Source organism: Diadema setosum, unplaced genomic scaffold (genome assembly GCF_964275005.1).
Source record: "Diadema setosum unplaced genomic scaffold, eeDiaSeto1 scaffold_24, whole genome shotgun sequence".
In the NCBI taxonomy this organism is placed as follows: domain Eukaryota; kingdom Metazoa; phylum Echinodermata; class Echinoidea; order Diadematoida; family Diadematidae; genus Diadema; species Diadema setosum.
In genome coordinates, this window is record NW_027307651.1 from 778,230 (window position 1) to 795,418 (window position 17,189).

At 36.3% G+C, this 17,189-nt stretch overlaps 1 pseudogene; it reads left to right on the plus strand.

Moving 5' to 3' along the window:
• The first annotated feature begins 10,197 nt into the window (after positions 1–10,197).
• On the plus strand, positions 10,198–16,485 carry LOC140245720 (uncharacterized; annotated as a pseudogene).
• Positions 16,486–17,189: the final 704 nt, after the last annotated feature.

Genomic DNA, 17,189 nt, shown 5'->3' on the forward strand with positions numbered 1-17,189 from the left:
AAAATATTGACAAACATGAGTGCAATTTTCACGACATTCAGACCTTCGCAACGGTCGGGAAACTGACCAATGACGAGCGACCAGCCGCACGCTCTGGCGATCTCATTTGCATCGGTATGCAAATTGTCACACTCAAGTGAAAAGCGTGCGTGCGGCGGTCAAGACCGTTGCGTGCACGCACCTACCTTATTAGCACACATTTACATGATAAAGTATTGTAGCATACTACTTCGTGTTATATAAGGAATGCAATGTCGTACTTATGGATCTTCTATGAAAGCCATCTCGGCATGACAACCTGCTTATATTGGCATGAAAAGTTGGCCTTCTTCTTCCGCTGCCGAGTCCTGGGATTTGCTAAAACTCGGCGAATTGAATAAATTCAAAAGTAAATCTTTTGCGTGTCCCTGCATGCATGTGATGTGTGTGAATGTTTTTGTGTATGTTTGTTATCATGACAGCGATGTTACTTGTAGTTGTTTGAAGAGTGAATGAATAATATTCTGATTATGTTATAAAATTGTTTAAAAAAAAAGAAACCACTTGGCCAAGAACAAACCGATTAGGGGATGTACTGCATACAAACAACGCAGTCGATTGTGCTACTTCATCGAAGTCGTAAATTCATATAAATTGAATAGACCAGGTGGCCAGAGTATCAGGTTACATTGTACCTCCTTGAATAGACAGGATGTTGATACAAAAACATTCCTTAGACGCACGCGTAGACGCCATCTAAAAAGTCGGGGATTATGAGCATAATAGAGAAGTTCAAAGTCCGATTACAGACAGTCTCTTTTTTCCGCATCGGTCCATAGAATGCATTATAGTGATGTGCTTCGTATGTATTACGTAACCACTTTTACGGACCCCAATGATTTTATGGTTGTTGGGAAGCGAATGTGCAAGTTCTCATGTGGTTGTAACCAACATATATGTATAGAATTTAAACTTCGACAACGAAATACGCTGCAATAAAGTAAACAAGACATATGGCATTTTTTTTCTCTCATACGCTTAGCATTCGCCAAAAAATGTAGATATAATTATGATGTTCGGTATGATGTTTGCAGCATTTCAAAGAAGCAGTCAAAATAAAATAATATCCCATATTTCGATGATACCGACGATGGTGATGTCGACTGTTTAGTCTTTTTTGTTCTAGTTCTGTTTGAATTCCTCATAATATGCTAATATTCGGCTATAGTCGCTCTGTCAATTACTTATACATTTAGAAGTCTGAGGTGTTTTCAGTCCACTTCTTTCGTAAGTTCACGAGTCAATTTTTTTTTCGATCATTGAGTTCAATCCATTTATAATCAGTCAAATATGACAACTTATACCGAAAAAAAAAACGATTTTTCTTTTTTTTTCTTTGTAGAAAGCGCTCCAAATTTGCGAAGTGGTGATTCAATTTTGCGAGAGACGGAGATGTGATAACCACATCGCTTCAATTGAACACTTTGTTTAGGAGCAAGGTATTTCGGGCAATAAAAACATGAAATTAATGTTCTTGTCTGATCTCATGTTTATCGATGTAATGAAATTTTTTCATGTTGCTATTGAAGTAATTTATGCACTTATCGTGCCTGTGTATTTTTTTATGTCTACGTATATCTCTGCATTTAGGTATGCCTACATTCATTCATTCCATTAGACTTCGTGAAATCGCATTGAAGCATTTTCATATTCATAAACGATTGCAGCAAATGCTCGTTTCCTTTATAGGCCTACATTATGCTTATTGAATGAGATTGTTAGTACTTCATTTTTGTTTTTGTCTTTTATCGGGGGATGACCGGTATACACAATAAAAAAATACTGATTTACACTCATGACATAAGAGAAGATCATTTCAGCAAAATTAGCCGTCTGTTATGAGATATCAAAGAATGCCGGGAGAAATGTCGTTTATTTCAACAAAAATATCGTCTTTTCCTTATTTTCTGAAGTGATGTAATAATTGTAGGTCTTCAAGCCTGTGTGGCTTGTGCTTGCCATATTATACTTCCATGATCATGTCGGCTTCTTCTACAGCTGCCGGATGGCCAACCTTTTTTGTTGCTAAATTGAATGAATTTCTCCGTCGAACTCGGGAATGCTCACCTGCGACCCTGTTTGAAAAGACGCTCTCTCATATTGAGACGAATTTGAATTCTCAATGGACATTCTAATTTGAATTGTGTTAAGGCTACGTAATTTGAAGTGATAGGATATAGTGAAAGGAAACTGAGATTGAATGAACATCTTCATTGCGCGATCTTTTTTTTAGGCGCTTTTGAATTACCTAACTGTGAAATTAGAAGACAAACGTACACACACACACACACACACACACACACACAAATGACTGCAACATCTTTGCATAATGTTGAACCATTTTGAACACTCGAATATGTCGTTTTGCTCTTCCTTTGTAATACATTTGCCTCGATTAGTGCTGCTTCGATTTATCTCATTGCATCTCATTACTTTCCTTTCCAGCTATCCACTTTTTCATTCCCATCATCTACAATTAATCGTTCAGATTGAATATCCCCATTGATGGTGGCGATCACCTTTCCAAGATACTTTGCCCGTATTATTATATATAATCTCATAAGATATCACCATAACACAGTTTATAGGCAAACCTAGCCGTGTGTAATATTTCATTTCGTTTGCAAAAGTGTGTTCAGATTACCGTCCATGGAACTAAATTTAGAAGACCAGCCTATGTTTTTATCTCTTTATCTCTCAATCTTTCTTCTTATCGCATAGACTCCGATGTTTCGTTTGCAGACCGGAAGAGCTCATAAATGCTCCATCAACTGACTTGAATAGGTGTTATATATAATATATATATATATACATATATATATATATATATTATATATATAACAATAATCTATCCCGTTTGCTGATGATTATCATATCACTGTGTGACATTTAATTTCAAGTGATGTGCAGTGAACAATACCTTCCCGCCATTACGGTAGAGTTATAAGGGAATCATGATTGCACATAAAATTTGCAACATACAACCCGACAGTAAACTTACAAATGCGCTCGTTGATCTCCTTTATTCATCTCATGGAAACCTAAGTCATATAATTATGGTCGAAATCTGGAGGCAGTCATGATGGATAATTTCACAAAGCAAACGTCTTTATACAAAAATGCATGGAGTTCGCAGGTTTAGTCACCATTAGCTGTCAAAGATTGCAAGAAAGATGCAACGATTTATCTGAATATTGAACATCCCATCAGGCTCTTGTCAACATTATGAAAATTGTTGAAACAAAACCAAGAAACAAACTCAAATGTAAGATTGGTTTGAGAAACTCAACTTCGATGTTGCTTGAAGCTTTTTTTTTTCTCTCTCTCTCATACTTATGAATGACAGCGTGATTATGTTATAAGATCGTTCAAAAAATCTACTCGGCCAACGAATCAAATAGAGGATATTCTGTATAATAGTCGTCATTTTCATACAATGCAAGAGCCGATATTGCCACTATGGGGTCTTACAATTATATTCATCATGGTGAAACACAGCGTAACATATGCGCGTGTTATAGGCAAGAACACTTTGAATAGACCAGGTGGCCAGAGTATCAGGTTACATTGTACCTCCTTGAATAGACAGGATGTTGATACAAAAACATTCCTAAGACGCACTCGTAGACGCCATCCGAAAAGTCGGGGATTATGAGCATAATAAAGAAGTTCAAAGGCCGATTACAGACAGTCTCTATATTCTGCACCGGTCCATAGAATGCATTATAGTGATGTGCTTCGTATGTATTACGTAACCGCTTTTACGGACCCCAATGATTTTATGGTTGTTGAAAATCCAACGTGCAAGTTCTCATGTACTTGTTACGAACATGTATTACAGAATTTAAACCTCGACAATGACATACGCTGCAATAAAGCGAGAAACAAGACATACGGCAGAAGTTGTCTTTTTTTCTCTCTCTCTCTCTCATACGCTTAGAATTCACAAATAAAAATTATGATGTTCAGTATTTGATGTTTGCAGTATTTCAAAGAGGCAGTCAAAATAAAATTACATCCCATATTACGACGATACCGACAATGGTGATGTTGACTGTTTAGTCTTTTTTGGTTCTAGTTTTGTATGAATTCTTCATAATATGCTAATTTTCGGCTATAGTCGCTCTGTGTTAAGTCTGGGTTTTTCAGTCCATCTCTTTCGGAAGTTCACAAGTCAAATGATTTCGCGATCATTGAGTTATAATGGTTTAGGCAACACACTATCGTTTTGTAGCTCAATCGATTTATAATCAGTAGAATATGGTAACTCATGCCTAAAAAAAAATAATAAACTTTTTTTTATGTAAATTTGTAGAAAGCACTCCAAATTTGCGAAGTGATGATTCAGTTTTGCGAGAGACGGAGATGTGATAACCCGTCGCTTCAATTGAACACTCTACTTTGTTTAGGAGCATGGAATTTCGAGCAATAAAAGCATGAAATGTTCTTGTCCATCTCATATATTGATGTGATCAAATGTTTTCATGCTGCTATTGAAGTGGTTTATGCACTTATCGTGGCTGCGTATTTTTTATAATAATTGCATTATACATCTCTGTATTTACGTAGACCTACTTGCATTCATTCCTTTAGACTTCGTGAAATCGCATTGAAGCATTTTCATATTCATAAACGATAGCAGCAAATGCTCGTTTCCTTTATACATTATGCTTATTGAATGAGAATAGTACTTCATTTTCTGTCTTTTACCGGGCGATGACTCGTATACACAATAAAACAAAACAATATTGATTTACACTCATGACATAAGAGAATTTTCAGCAAGATTAACCGTCTGTTATGAGAGATCGAAGAATGTCGGGAGAAATGTCGTTTATTTCAACAAACATATCATCTTTTCGTTATTTTCTGAAGTGATGTAATGATTTTAGACCTTCAAGCTTGTGTGACATGTGCTCGCCGTTCTCCCATGGTCATGTCGTCTTCTTCTATCAGCTGGCGGGTGGTCAACCTATTTGTTTCTAATATGAATGAACTTCTCCGACGAACTCGGAAATGCTCACCTGCGACCCTGTCTGAAAAGATACTCTCTCACATTGATGCGAATCTGAATTCTCGATGGGAATTCTAATTTGAATTGTGCTAATGCTACATTTTTTGAAGTGATAGGACATAGTGAAAGGCAAAAGAGGTTGAATGAACATCTTCATGGCGCGGTCTTTTTTTCTTTTTTTTGTTGTTGGCTATTTTGAATTACGTAACTACGAAATTGGAAGGCAAACGTACACAAAAAATGACTGTAAAATCTTTGCATAATGTTGTACCCTTTTGCCCTTTTTTGCCGTTTTGCTCTTCCTTTGTAATACATTTGTCTCAATTAGTGTTCCTTCATTTTATCTCATTACATCTCATCACTTTCCTTTCCAGCTATCCCCTTCTTCATTCCCATATACAAACGTGTAGATTGAATATTATCATTGATGGTGATGATCGCTTCTCCAAGATACTCTGCCCATAAAATTTATATATGTATGTATGTGTATATATATATATATATATATATATATATATATATATATATATACATATGTATATATACAGATATATATATATATATATATACAGATATATATACAGATACATATATATATACATATGTATATATATATATACATATATATACAGATTATGTATTATATAAAACGTGGAAAGATATTACCAAAACACAGGTTGTAGGCAAACCTCATCTTGTATAATTTTACATTACGTTTGAAAAATCTTTTCAGATTATCTACCGTCAATCAAACAAAATTTAGATGACCAGCCTATTTTTCTCTCCTTTTTCTCTTCTCATCGTATAGACTGCCCTGTTTCATCTGAAGAGCTCATACATGTTCTGTCAACTGGCTTAAACAGGACCGGTGTTTTATTCTTAGTTTTTTTTTTTCTATGTAAGAAATAACGATACTCATTTAGGTTGGTGATTACTTTTTATAATAATTAAATATATGTCTTGTATCACTGTGAGAAATCTCATCTCACTTGATACATAGTGAATAATTAAATCATTATCTTCCCGACATTACGTCGAAGTTGTAAAGGAATTGTAAGATCGCACAGAAAAATAGCAGCATCAAACCCCGATAATAAACTCACAAATCGACTCGGTGATATCTTGTATGCATCCAATGAAAACCTATTATAAGTTGCATGATCGAAATTTGTAGGTAGTCACGATTGATAATTTCAGGAAGCAAACTTCTTTATACAGACTTCTTCAGAGGATGGCAGGTATCGCGCAAGCGCGGATTATGCATTTTTATTCGTCTCAAAGAAAGTTAGAAAGATGCAAAGATTTGTTTGAATATTGAACATATTCCAGGCTCTTGTCAATTTTATGGGAATTACTGAAACAGAACCAAGAAATAAACTCAATTGGACGTTATTCTATTACGAAATTCGACTTTGATAAATCAGTATCACCAATTCTACTTGTAATATTACATCGTTGATGGTTTGCCTAAAATATAGTGTTGAAATAAAGCCACGTGCTTCTGTTACAGACACGCGAGCTTTGTATTTGGATACAAGTAGCGGGGACAAACAAGGTGTAACAGATTTTCAAATGTTGTATACAATGAATAAACTTCCTTCTGTTTCCAAAATTCATTGACTAGCTATGGTAAGGAATTTTGTGAAAAACAGGAAGTCAAGAGTGGGTTCGTGTGCCTTTGATATCGCCACAATACGAGATTTACTTGGCGTGTCTTACAGTCGTGTAAATGGAAATACGCAAGCCTGTACACAATCCTCCGATCGATCGCTTTTCATTGAAAGACTTTGAAGGCTTGTGATCAACGGATTACAGTTTCCATAAAAGATTGCCTCCATGAATCAGTAAATTCAAGACAATTATGTAGTAGAAATTTGCGACACCCTCGACATAGCCTGGTGCCCAATAATAAAAGACGCTATTCATTTGAGTTGACGAGAGAACGTAAATTGACGATCGTATAGTACGTGAAGTTCAAACCGCGCGCGCGAACCCAGATAGCGAAGGGAAGCGACATTATTATTCATGAGCGGTCGTTATTCATCCAATCAGAAAGCGGATTCCTACACCGCATACACGGCAATTTGATGATTGGGTAAAGCGGGACCGTAAGTCACACCCCCTTAGTAACCCTCGGTTTGGACTCGATTTTGGAAAACCTGTCCGTCTGTGGGGGTGTTCGCTCGCCAAAGCAAACCGTCCTAAACGGGTTAAAAGTATATCAAGACTTACCGGTCATTTATATTAGCATTGCAATGTTGAGCTGGTACAATTTTTTTCCATCATTAACTATAATGATGGTTGCTTTTTTATGCCCCTATTCCATGTTGTGTACGCACGCACACCTTTATGTAGCACTGAAGAACCTAAATTTCATTTCGGACTTTGGACAAGGAAGAAGCAATGAAAAAAAAAGAAAAAAAAACTCTTATGTGAAACAGAAAATGTTGTCCTGTACTTCATTCGAACCATGATTATGCACTTGTCACACACGATGGAAGAGGTGCATACACGCCTCGGTGAACCTGAAAAAAAAAAAAAAAAAAAACACCTCCTTTTAAACTGGCGTGTTTTACTCTATGCAATCTGAAAAATACGGCGACTTTGAAAAACTAGCCAGCACTTATGGCACAGGAGGGTTACATTATCACCAACACTAGCTCTTTTTCTGCGGGAATTGCGCTTGCCTCGAAAGGGCGCATTGCAAGAAGAATGTTCGACAATCTCCATTTTTAGAGAACTGTGATGACTGTGATTAGAGAGGTGCTCTGATCGCATCATAACACGGTTGTAGGTCATTACCATCAAAACGTTTCCTTCACTTTCCTGTGCATAAATTTCTCCGTCTTTGTCTACCTGTGATGGATAAAATATCCTCCCTCGTACTCCTATCGACATTAACTGCTTCTGTGTTTTGTGGCCCCGCTGGAGTAGGTAAGTATAAATCCATTTTGATGAACTTGCCTTCATGGAGCAGTATAACGTTATCAAATATCACCGAGAAATATCACTGAAGGGCGTTGTTAAAAAGATAAAGTTACGCAGAAAATCATGTGTATAATGTAGAATCACCATATTTTTGTTCGACGTAAGAAGGTCGTTTAGTCATTTCCTGTTAGTCTCGAATTTCCGCTCATTTCATTTCAAATGCATTCACATTTTTTTATTTTGTAAAACTGCTTATTATTCCCCATACGAGTAGTTTCAGAGCAAAAGTCGTTCTGTTATCCAAAGATGGTTGCGGGTGCTTTCGCAGTTCGTGTTGTTTGCCTTATAGAATGCAGCTGGTACTGCGTATTATTGAAATCTATGAAATTCTTCCGTCGAGATGATTAGAACCAACACTTGCTGTCGGGCGGAAGCTCGGTGGTCTAGTGAAGATGACGCCTGTCCGGAGATCAGGAAATCGTAGGTTCGAATCCTGTTCGAGTATGTACGCCCATGATTTTTTTTTTTATCATGGCTACTACTGAATAAAGACTGATCACTTATTTACGTCGACGTAGGGAAATTTGTCAATCAGTTGCAATTCACCGTCTTGTTTGATATGCTCTATGAAAAATCACCCATACAAAATTATACACACCTGTTCTAACTCGTCATGAAGGTGAAGTAACAAAGTCTGGGTAAATTCGAAATGGCAAGGAGAAAAATCAACAATTGTAGTTATGGAATGAAACATGACATACATATTTAAAGAAGTCATTGCAATGAAATAAGAAAAAAAAAGTCCTAGTCAATTCGGAAACATGATATAAAACAGCATACTTTGTCTTACGCGAGACCCGTTTAATTGATAGTATCAATTACAATTACATTCAGATTACATGTACATGATTATAACATATCTATTTCAACTCACCTATATCACCACGCAAACAGAACACATGTAAATCTTAACAATTGTATTCACATGTATATGTGTAAAACCGGATGAAACTCCAGATGCAAACGAGTAAAGACAATTAAAAGTGGCCTATTCCAAGTCTAAAGTACACAAGTATACGACCTTTATGATTGGTACAATCTAAATTGGTGGGAGGAACTTACTGAAAATATAATAAGCTTCTATGGAATAAGTAAGTTTAAAGGAAACAGAATATGACAATATATAAGCGTGAACAAATTATACACATGGATGCAATTTCACACAAACCTCCCACTAGAGAGGTCTAGGAAAATTCCAAGTGTGACATTAGTTATCAATTGCTGTAGTTACTTTTTATAGATGTATGAAAGTTAGTATGATATGTTGTGTTATGCTGTGCCTCACTTTCAATCCAAACTGATATAGAAAAATAAATCATTATTAAAGAAATAGGCAATCCTGATACACACTATTTTGTCTAAAATGTTAGAAATATATGTAAGCGAAGATATATGTTTATAATTAAATACATCAAATTCATCACCCCTTTTTCAATATCGGGACAACGTCAGCTATTTTCAAATCGCTTGTTATTATGCCTGATGAACGTGTCAGATTCAAAATATACGTAAGAAGATTAAGAATTTGCAATATAATTTTTAATAAATATATTATCAGTATCGTATCCAGTACTTATGTCGATTGTTGAAGTAAAGAGGCGTTGAAAAAAAATAAAAAATAAAGAAGTATCAGCCAATATGATAATATACCTCACAACTATAACCTTTTAGAAGATGGCGGTGGCAGAAATGAAATTTAGAACTGAGTGGATGTGACAGTCACAATACGAGATATGGAGTCGTATATACTTATCAAGAAAAAATGAGCTTCAACATTGCACCTTCACATGTGAAACACTGGCAGAACATTTCAGACCAGAAAGGTGCAAAGTGGGACCCTGAAAGGTGCTCAACGGCTGTAAGGTGCAAATTTGCACCCGTAGAGGTGCTACATGATGTCACATGTAAATGCGCTATTTTTCGTGGAGTATGCGCGTGTCATGACATACTTCTTTTTCTTTTTTTTTAACGCTTGCCAAATTTGCATAGTATTTGCATTTTGCACTTTCTAGCCTTATTTGTACAATAGAAAACCAAACCGCAAATATGTAGCTGTATTTCCTCGATTTAGATGATTGAAGTAAATGAAAGCTACCTTAGTTATTTGCTAAGTGAGAAAATGTGTGTCATCTCATGAACTTTCTGTTTCCCCAGCGATGGCATCAAAACATGCAATCAAGGAATGCGTCCATAAGAGCCAGTCACATCAAAGCGGGTGTACGTACCAAACTCCGTCCAACGCTACTTCCATCATACTTACATGTGTCATGAGTGGATTCAAACCTGATGTTTCTATGATGTGGACGGATGAGTCTGGAAAGAGACTGAAATCTATGGCTTCGCGACAGACAATACTATCTGACGACACATACGAGCGGTTCGAGAAAATCACAGTTTCAGCTAAACATGGGGCAGAGCAAACATTCGTGTGTACAGCTACCGGTGACTCGATGAATGGAACGTCAACCAAATAAATTACTCTTCTGCCTCTTTCAGGTTCTGTGAAAAGTTGCCAATTTTCTGTTCTTGAATAATAATGAGTCATGTTATGCCTTGATTCTAATTCGTCTCGGGAAAGTCTAATCTGAGCGGGTAGTTTTAGGAGTTTAATTCATCAACCACAAAAACTTATAAGTGCCTTTTACTATTAAAAACACATGTTTAAAGAGGGCCTTAATTAGCTTCACTGAGTAAAGAAAAGGTCCTATAACGATGTAATTTTGTGAACAACGGTTGTACCCGTGTAGTCAACGAGACCGGCACCATGGGTCATACAACCCATAAGTTCGACACTAGGCAAATAAGGCCAACAAGTCCCAATCATAACAACACGGGAACTTCAGATGCTCAGTTTTGGTGTTTTGGGCTTTCTGTTGTTGTTGTTGTTTCTTACAGAATACGTCGATGTAAAATTACGTTGACAGTTATGTCGACATAATTTGTACAACTTCTATAATAACTCAAGTAAGTAGTTAATATCGCATTTTGACCGTGTTTATATCAAATTTCAGGAAAGAGCAATAATATCGGTCTCATCGTTGGACTAGTCGTTGGTATACCTGCGGCCGTATTCATCCTATTTCTCCTTGTTCGAAAGTTTCTGCTAAAACGCGGTAAGGACTACCTACAGCAAAGAGGCTTTTTTTTTTTTCGTCGTTTATTAATTCGATTGTGTGTGTGTGTGTTTTTATAACCAGTAAAACAGAATGACGAAGGATGTTTGTAACTTTCTATCTATACGATCAACATTGTGTTGAAGGCCACCGCACACTATAAGACTTTCGGTCGCACGACCATGACGACTCAGTTTTATTGTTATTATTATTATTATTATTATTATTATTATTATTATTATTATTATTATTATTTGGGGGGATCTGGAATAAACAAGCTTGTTTATTCTGAGGATTTCGGATCCAAAGTTTGCCAGTCTGCCTTTAATCAATTACTTCTGCCTTGTCCTGGTAATAGCTTCGGTACAGATTCAGGAATACATATTCTGCTTTTTTTTTTTTTTTTTAATGGAAGCAGCTCGCCCTTTACTGTAGCCTGTAAGGTTTATAAAATCGCTGTTCCTGTTGTCCAATTTCGGAAGAACCACCACGGACCGGGCAGACAATACCAAAGAGTGAAGATGAGTGCAGAGCGTGGTACTCCATACAATGGGCAGATTTCAACCTTTGTTGCAGACGACTCAAAGATGTATCGACACCGCGCGTAAGTATATTTTGAGGTAGTTATAAGAAGGTCACCGTGAAGGGTGACATCCCTGTTCATGCAGACAAGAAGTGTATTAGTGAAATGTCACCAGTGGTGTTGTGTAGGCCTCCCCTTCGATGATGCTGAAAGCAAAAGATATGCACAATTCAAAGAGTTTATCTTGAGCAAGTTGAGGTGGTTGCAATAGTCTATAGGGCGAAAAATCGTTATGAATATAAAATAGATATGTCCATTAATATCTATATACTGTATATTTGACACATGTTGGGAGGAAAGAATCACTTTGAAGAAATTGAATAATAATATAAAAAATCTCAGGCTGACGTGGTTAATTCGTCTTTGTTGAAATATTCAGATAAGGAAAATATGTTATTCTTTAAGTATAAAAAAGATTCCTAGTGATTTTGACAACTATATGCACCCCTACTTAGGTAAAAAAGAAGAATATGCTCACATAATCTAAAATATATATGTATAATAATGCCACGGCAGAATGACTGCAATTCATTTCAACGATTTCACAGACACCATTGGGCTCATTTCCAAGTCATTATTTTTATTGACAACAGTTTTACACAATCACATTAAACACAATTTAGTTGTATGGACACAATTTTTTTCATCAGCTTGGGATATTATAAGTACAATATATATATATATATATATATGAAGGGTTTGTTTGCAAAAACCGATAAGTCAATTTTTGAAGATTTTGAAGTACGATCTCTGTCATAAAGTACAAAATAATACCTTTTAAATGATATATCGGGCACTACATATAAAGGTATATTTTTGAAGTTATGGTCAAAAGAAGCAAAATTTTCTTATTATTCTCTTTATTTTTCTTGACCTTTAATCGCAAATATCTCAATTTGGCAAATATGGACTTATCGGTTTTTGCAAACAAACTCTTCATATATATATATATATATATATATATATATATATCCCTAGTTGGCACCTTAGGGAGACATATTGGGGGGAAGTGTCTTCATTAGGGAGACAACTGGTCATTAAGGAGACAATTTTCGTGTCTCCATTGCGTAAACTGCCATTGAACATGTACAAATAAATTAGCATATAAAACAAATGGAAATGTCTTCCAAATGACCCATCTAGGAGTATATATATTACATGCCATAAAATAAGACATTTATTTGAACAAGTTCATATAGAATTGGTTAACGTATAGAAAATTGGGGTTTAGAAAGCAGTTTTATATAGACAGGACTGATTGAAAAATCATAGTTTGGATACTGCAGTCCTCTCTGCTGCTCATGGAGAAAAACAGGGTAATAAAAAAAAAACGCACTCTGAAGACGCAGCACTCGGAAAAACGCAAAAGTGAATAATTATAGGGGGTAGAGAAGAATGATTATAGACAAAAAGAACTTCCAAAGCAGCCATGGTTATATAAGTTTTTGTTAAATTGTGTAAATAGGAAAAAAATATGTATTTTTTTATTATTAACAAATGAAAACGGTATACCTAATAGGCAAATAGGTTTCTTGAGAATTTGATAGATATTATAATATCAGACGTAATAATACTTTGTTCAATTTTTTGACGTTATTGAAAAAGAGAATATTTTATGAAGCAATTGAATAGTATCTGTAAAATTATGACAGAAACAAGGAGAGATACAAAAATGATTTTAATAATGAAAATTATCAGGGTAATAAAGTCATGGAAATTGATAATGAAATCACAAAGGATAATTATGCTATGCAGAGTAACTTAATTTTTGTGTGAGAATAGGACCCGATTTGGCGAAAAAAATGCACCCTTACAAAGACATTTCATACTTTTTCCGTGATAACCTCCCTGATTCCTTATTTTTGACCCGGCAAATTTACAAGTATCGAATAAAAAAAAAGCAACTTAAAAACAGAAGTAGATTAATGGTAATAATTCTAGTAAGGAGAAGGATATTTCTCGTAAACTACTTATCTTTACTTACATATCTTAGAATTGTACCGTCAAGAATGAAAATAGCTAAGGTATTACCTTTTATTCAAGAAGAAAAAGTATTTTTATGAAACAAAATAATTATGTTTCTCAAACACACTTTGGCTCAGCAGGTGACGTAGCTTTATTACAAGGCATCGTAGCTGAGGAATGAAACTCAGCACACCGAGCATTGCGAGAGATGAGTAAACGCGAGACCATTGGTGCCACTCGGTCTCAATCGGGCAAACTCGTTAATTGCCTCGTAGTAAGTCGCTTTTCCACTCGTAGCCCTTTTTATTACTCAACAGTTAAGTATCATTCGAACAATGTTTGTGAAAACACTTTCAATTATCAAACCAGATCCTCTTTCTCTCTTTCAGCCAAAAATACCTTTCTTCTTCTACATCATCTATCGGTTCGCAGTCGCCGTCTATTTCATCGCGTTTTTGATAACTTATGTCGAACTCGCAGAGGAGGCACTGGGCCCAAAGTTCATCATTTACCTTCCTTTTTGGACATGTACTCCTGCAACATGTTTTGTGGGCTTTGCCTGTCTTAACGCTGTGATGGACCTCAAGAAGAGCAGGACGAATGCAGAACTCGAAGGTAGAATGTTGTGTACGGCTAGAGTGGAAACAAAACACGAAAGCCAACGATTGCCCCCCCCCCCCCAAAAAAAAAAAAAAAAAAAAAAATCATTAACAGGATGTGATTTTTTTCACTGTCCATACTTGGTTTCACTCGCAAAGGTTATGGCAGGATGAAAATTTGCTTGAGACTATCTTGTGTTCACCCTTCGACGAAGTTTTAACTCAACTGGTATCATAAGACATTTTTTATCAATGCGCTGACTTTATTCAAAGAATTGCAAAACTCTGATGAGCAGCGGGGGATAAATACACAAACACAAACACAGCACACACGCACACACCTACACACACACTCAAATACATGAAATGAGAATTTCAATAAACAAACATCACCATACGTTTTTGTTGTGGTCAATAAATCTTGGCAACCTGTCCAGGGTTTTATTTGTCATTGTTTTACAGGAAGTGAATACCACACTAAACTATATTATGTAATGGTGATATTGATCCCAACAAAAAGTGATAGGCCGAGATCAGTTTTTCCACTCTTTCATTTTTGCTTAACATATGCCCAGCGGGCATAAGTTTTTACCACCAACCGCTCAGAGATACACACCTGACTGTGGCTTGTCGTAATCAGGCTCACTGACGTCTCAACTGCATATTTTAACAGTACGTACTCAATCAGTTTTTAATGATAAAATATTACCTATTCTCTGTCAACAGTATTCTAGTTCGTGTCCAGGGTGATTAGACGATTTCTTCGGACATCATAATTTGGCGTTTGAGCAGGTCCTGTTCTGTGTATGCAACTGACTTGTACTTAGCCACTGATGAAAAGAAAAAAAAAGAGTTCAAAGAACCATTATAAAACAATTAATGCACAGTTTGCGAATTAGTGCAGATGTAGTCATGTAGCTTACTCTCGACGTACCATTCACAATCTTGTGCAACATGCACTCAACTGCGCCTCGTGAATGTTGCACCATTGTAAATACCCTTTTAGAGGGCTGCATTCCCACTGAATGCCCTCCCATCCTGCGCATTACATATATTCGTATACTATTTTTACGCTCCTGTTTACGGAAAGAACTGAGTAAGGTAAAATTATGTAGGTATTATCAAATATTCACATTTTGCACTTGCAATTAACGCTCATTTAAACCTTGTTTTTGTATTTATGATTAATCTTGATTGCATTCATTCTCAAGATAATGTGTATATAAAATACATACGTACCAGAGAAGGTCAATCGTTTCGTGCAAAAGCAATGGCAGTTTAAAACACTTAGGCACACATGGGTGTGATTGGCTACACAGTGTTAATATTTACAGGACGAAAAAAAAAAACACCCGAAAAAATACATCATTTCATATAATCTTTAATATCGGTTGATGATATTACCATGGTAATTCATTTTGCACAATTCAAAGTCTAATTCAAGTGAGGTTTGTTTTTTCAAGAGCGCTTTTTTGTTGATATAATTTTAAGGAAAAAAGTACAATGTATTTAAAGTACGGTAACTACCCTATTTACCTTACGGCAACCGAATTCAGCATTAAGCAAATAACCACGCATTTCAACAACAGTGCAACGTTATTGCTGCTGAGGACATTGGCTTGATTGATTTAACATTTCATGGAATAATTTGGACGACGACACAAAACAGACATGCATATCTTCAGAGAAACTGATGGCAATTTCTACAGAAAGCAACTATGGCCAACTCTCTTATTCCATGTCATCAGTGTAATATTGGGTCATTTGACTCTTTTCGTTCTCGTTTTTTGATGACCAGCGTAATTTTCTCCTTTTTATCCCAGTCATCTATTGTTTTACTTTCAGGCAAAAGTCGGTATCAGATCCAGTGGCTTCTCTTTAACCTCTCCGCCACTCCTTGCGATCATCATACCTGCTTTCTACTGGGGGAGGCTGTACTATTTCATATGGGAAAAGATCCCGACCTTTATTTACATCAGCCTAAACCTCCTTCCCACCGTCGTGTGCCTCATCGAAATCTTCCTGACCCTGATTGTCGTCCGCTTCGTGCACGTGGTCTACCCGTTCTTGTACCTAAATATCTACCTGCTCTTCGCCGTCATCTGTTGGGCAGCTGGGGGAAAGGACCCTTTGGAAGCCCAGCCATTTCTGCCATTCTCGACTTCGGAAACAACCCTATCGTAGCGGCTATAACCGTGATCATTGTGACCTTTGTAGGGATGCTTGCTCAAGCCATTTTGAAGGGATTGTATGCCCTTCGTGTCCGATGTTTGGATAGTAGGAGAACAGAACATACCGTTTCCACTACTGACGAACAGGTATCTGTCGAACTCGAAGCACTGACCAAATAGTTTTCATGTTTGGCACCTGTAGTATTTGTCTACACAAAATGGTCTACTAGGGCAGATGGCTTGCTCAATACATATGGCCGGACTTGACCATATTACTAACTGCCAACAAATCATGCTGATGCTGACTGAAATACAGAAGAGACGTAAAGATGAACTACGGTGATCTCAATGTCTCTAAAATAATTGTTTAATCATTCATTGAAGGTACCAAAAATACATTATGGATATATTTTTATGGCTTAATAGTCTTCCGCGTTTCAGTTTGTATAACACTACATACATTATCGATGATGATTATGTGTTTTTGAACATGCAAGACCAATGATTTGTATTGTTCTTTTTTTCTTTTCTGTCTGTGAAAGAGAACACATTTTTAGTTGCACATCATTATAATGTATGCGATTGAGGGTACTGAATCTAATATTCTATCTTATAGGTCTGCTGCATAAGAAGAATACTGGTGAGGAAGAGTAACTCTTGATTTTGTCTCTCAAATGACATCATACGGCACTCTGCGTCTGGGTGTATTTGAGCATG